Source organism: Babylonia areolata, chromosome 4 (genome assembly GCF_041734735.1).
Source record: "Babylonia areolata isolate BAREFJ2019XMU chromosome 4, ASM4173473v1, whole genome shotgun sequence".
In the NCBI taxonomy this organism is placed as follows: domain Eukaryota; kingdom Metazoa; phylum Mollusca; class Gastropoda; order Neogastropoda; family Buccinidae; genus Babylonia; species Babylonia areolata.
This window is the reverse complement of record NC_134879.1, coordinates 55172605-55177065: the sequence shown is the minus strand read 5'-3', so window position 1 is coordinate 55177065 and position 4461 is coordinate 55172605.

Here is a 4461-nt window from a genome sequence, read left to right as displayed (position 1 = left end):
TTTGGGTCGCAAAGGATTATGGTCGAATGACCCGGAAGCCATCATTATCACGTGGCAGAGGTTATCAATCCGAGACAAAACGCTAATAAATAGGCCTATTTACCACTTGGGGGGGGGGGGGGGGGGGGGAGTGTTATAATTATGAGTCAAAACAATGTTCTCTTTTTCGTCGATTCTGTATTTTTTCCCTCTCCCTCCCAATAAAACGAAGCTTCTTATTTGTAAGGCATACAACCACAGCCCAGGATTTTTATTTTTATTCATCTTTTTATAGCTCTTGGAAATAACCATACTATTATTAATAACCATAAATGATCTTGAAAATAAAGAAAAGCAGGAAGGGGTAATGATTATAATGAATATCAACTATAAAACAGATCTGAAAAAGTGAAATGTGTGTAGTGATAGTAATAGTTGGAGGAGATGAGCGAGAAGCAGGAGTGGGCTCGGTAAAAGTAGCAGACGTGTTCAGTCAGTTTTACGTTTTGCACTCTGAAGTATCATGATCAGACGAGTTTGAGAAGGAAAAAAAATGTGGAAGAAGCGGGTTCATGGGGCGGGGTGGGGGGTGGTGGTGGTAGTGGTGTGTGTATGTCAGTGCCAACGGTGACCGTGTCAGTGGCGATGATGATCACTTTCACTGCGTTGACTGGACGGCCACAATCATCAATTTGATTTTTACGCCGTTTTTGTTGGGTTGCGATGAAAGAAAAACAAACTACAGAAAGCGACAGACCTATCAGTGAGGATGAAATCCTAGTCCTACTCTAAGTGGGTTCTCCGGCAGGCTACTATCACTACTGACTATCACTGATCATCCCGGTCTGTTAGTGCAGTAACAAAAAAAAAAAAAAAAAAATCAATGATGATAATATTGAAACCGTATATACTCAAGGGTGCCGTGTGGAAAATAAATTTACCCCATTCATTAAAAAAAAAAATCAACTGGAATGTATACTTCACAGTGGAAATAAATGCTTCAGCTGTCTAGTTCGAAACATAACAACACTAAGTTTGACCTGGGCTTAAGTTGGCCACTCCGTCAGAACTGAGAAGAAAAAATCGACCGTGACAAAGCCCCCGAAAACGGAGTATGGCTGCCTACATGGCGGGGTAAAAACGGTCATACACGTAAAAGCCCACTCGCGTATATACGAGTGAACGTGGGAGCTGAAACCCACGAACGCAGAAGAAGAAGAAGAAGATGAGACCGTGACAAAAATCTGTCATGGTGACAAAAGCATTACAACACAAGAACTTGATGGCACAATATAACCGATCAAATGGTTGTAGCTGAGAGCGTTGAAGTTTTCTCCGCTGTTCACCTGAGGCTTCGACTGAGTACTCAGTTCGGTCCTGGTACCACTGCAGTGACTGAACCCGGCGGAGCCACTCTTCGTTTTCATTTCCTGGGCCATATGCAGGTCAGTATACAACTGACATTTGCGGCAGACTGTCGGACAAACTGCTGCCTTAATCCCCGTGTTTGTGTATATCCGCTTGCAGCATGCCATTGAAATACAGTACTCCCTTACAAAACCGGCCAGATGTCGGTGGTTTACTAGTATGTCAACCGGCCGACAGAGACCACTAACTGACACTATAGACATCCCAGCTTGGAACTCGTATACCTACTTCAGTTGGCGACTAAATAGATCAGTGAGGGAAATGCAGGCTACCACGAATGCAGAAGGAAGGAACGCATATTTAATGACATGTTACTAGTAGCTGACACACGCATAGTTTGAGAAACTGATAACTCAGTAGGTATATATTGTTGACTGTTTAGCTGTCTGCATGTCGCATGCCGAGCGACTGAGCTCACTGAGTCGCGCGATCCGGACGCGTGCTGTTCGATTGTGTGCCGGTGCCGGTGTGTGTGTGTGTGTGTGTCGGTGTGTGCGTGCGTGTGTGTCAGTGTGTGCAATGGATGTGTGTACCATGTGTGCGGCCAGCGTCAGTGTGTCAACCGGTCTCCGCGGTGTGCAATCTGTGTGTGCCGTGTGTGTGTGTGTGTGTGTGTGTGTGTGTGTGAGTATGTGTGTGTGTGTGTGTGTGAACTTGACGATGTGTGTGACACTGCAGCGGTGTCTCTTTGTGGACTGAGTGAGGTGGGGGGGTGAGGGGTCGACACTTTATTCAGTCAATGGACACTGTAACGTTTTTCACTGGTGCATGCCGTGCACAAAATTGGTTCGGCAGAACTGAAGTACTGTAGCTAAGTTATACCTAAGACTGAGGGCTGATCAACACGGAGTTCTCGGTCTCACCAAGAAAGCTTAACCGGCTGGAGAAACTTGAGTTTCCCCAGATTGCAATGCACTTTGCTCAGCGGTGTTCAACTGAGCATTGCTATCCCTACGTGCCTTAACGGCATTAATGAAGTTGTCATCAGATCACATGACTCCTAAAACGGGGCCCACGAAGAAGGGGTTTCAGTTTGGGCCAACAGGAAGAAGTCAGGTGGAGCCAGGTCTGGTGAGTAAGGGGTCAGTTGTGGCAGAAGATGAGGCCCACAGTTGGTGGCCTCAGCCTCTACCACGTGTGCAGTGTGAACTGGTGCATTGTCCTCAGTGCAGCAAACTGAGGACCCCTGCTCGACGTTTTCTTCGCCGTTTCTATCTGCTGGCGCCTTTAAGCCGGCTGGCGCAGTTCTGAGGTATAGTAGTCTTGTGATGATGTGACCCTTTTGCAGGTAGTCAGTCATTATGATTCCCTCGCAGTCACACACAAAAAAACAACCCTCCCCCCCAAAAAAAAAAAACAAAAACAAAACAAAACAAAACAAAAAAACAAACAAAAAAAAACAAACAAACAAACAAACAACAACAAAAAAACAACAACAGAAGTTTCAGTTTGATCTTTCCAACACTGAGATGCCACCTGTTTGAATCTGTTTTTGGGAGAGCAAGAACCAAGGTGTTTCCATTGCTTGCTTTTATGATTTTTTAAAAGCTATTCATTTTTTTTCCATCCGACCAGATTCTGATCTGGCGTCAGCACTGATTCTGGGCACCCATCTAACAGACAGCTTATTCAACCCTTGAAGATATCAGTCAAAACCATCTCAGTGCACTGGATCATAGCTGACGCCCATAGCGTTGGCTATTTGTGCAATAGACAAATGCCTGTCAGTCATCAAAGACCATGCGATGAATGGCTTCAGTCCAACTGAACATCAGTGGTTGAGGATTTGGGACGCCGGGCCGGGCCGTGGGTCATCCTCTCAGTGTACATCCTCTGCCCCGCTTGAAGTCAGTAGCGTCTGGATTGTTGAATAAGAAGAGGGGTCGTCACTAAGCATGTCTTGGGTGTCATGCCCTTCAAAGTTTTCTGTAAATACCTGATTACCGCACGGGTTTCCTTTTTGTCTGTTTCTGTTTTTTCCCTAGCATTGGCAATTTTCAAAGACCCTCAAATGCAAACAGATGTAAACCCGGCGGATACTTGTAACTTTGTGAATAACCTTTTAAAGAAATTTTTGCTTATAACTAGTTGTGCTCATGTTTTAGAGTCAGTGCAATTGCTTATCTACTCTCATACTCATATACAGCAGGGATGTGACAACAGAACCAACAACGGTTTAAATATGGGAGACCGGGGCTATTCACGATATGAAAAAATGTTTTACTGAGGTCTCAAGGCAGAAACTAACAAAGATAAACTCCTAAAACATAAGCGAAGCGAAACTTTATCCATTTCTGCATTCTGCAGTGGAAAAAAAGGATATACAGTGACTAATACTCTCGCCGCGCTGTCGCGTTCAGCCCGATACTGGGTTAAGTCGCAATTCACGTTGGCGGGGCACCTCGCAACCACACTTTGGGGTGAGTCATGACTACACGAAAACTGTGGTGTCCACAAGTACCTGATTTTATTGGCTGTACTATGTAGTTTTTAAAACAAATGTTACATTAAAAAAAAAAAAAAAAAGCAAAAAAAAGCACACCAATGGATTAAAAAAAAAAAAAATGCTTCCCACTTGGAAAGAAAAAAAAAGAGTGAAACATCAGGTCAGTGATAACGCGGATTTGAGAAGCCCTTGCACAGGATGAGGATTGATCAACATGGTGAAGCCTCATCCACCGCAGGTTGTAAGACCTCAGAGTCAAGGAGAACTGCTGAGGGAACAGCAAGTACAGACCCAGACTGAGCAGCTAGTGCACTGACAAACTGATGTGCTCACACATGTCTATCCAACATGCGTCAGGACATTGCCTGCCCGAATCGGATTGATTAGCCACCTTTTTGGACACATTCAGTGATAAGCATTTTGAGAAAGTGGGTTCCTCATCGAATACGATGAATGGATCAACAACGGATAAATTTATGACAGCGCAAGCGTAGCTCACGACATAACAGGAGCAGTTCTCGATATAGCGCGAGTTACTCAATTGTGACCTGCCCCATCCTCTCAAGAATGTGGGGAGGAGGATTATAATCATGACTGAAGAAAAAAAA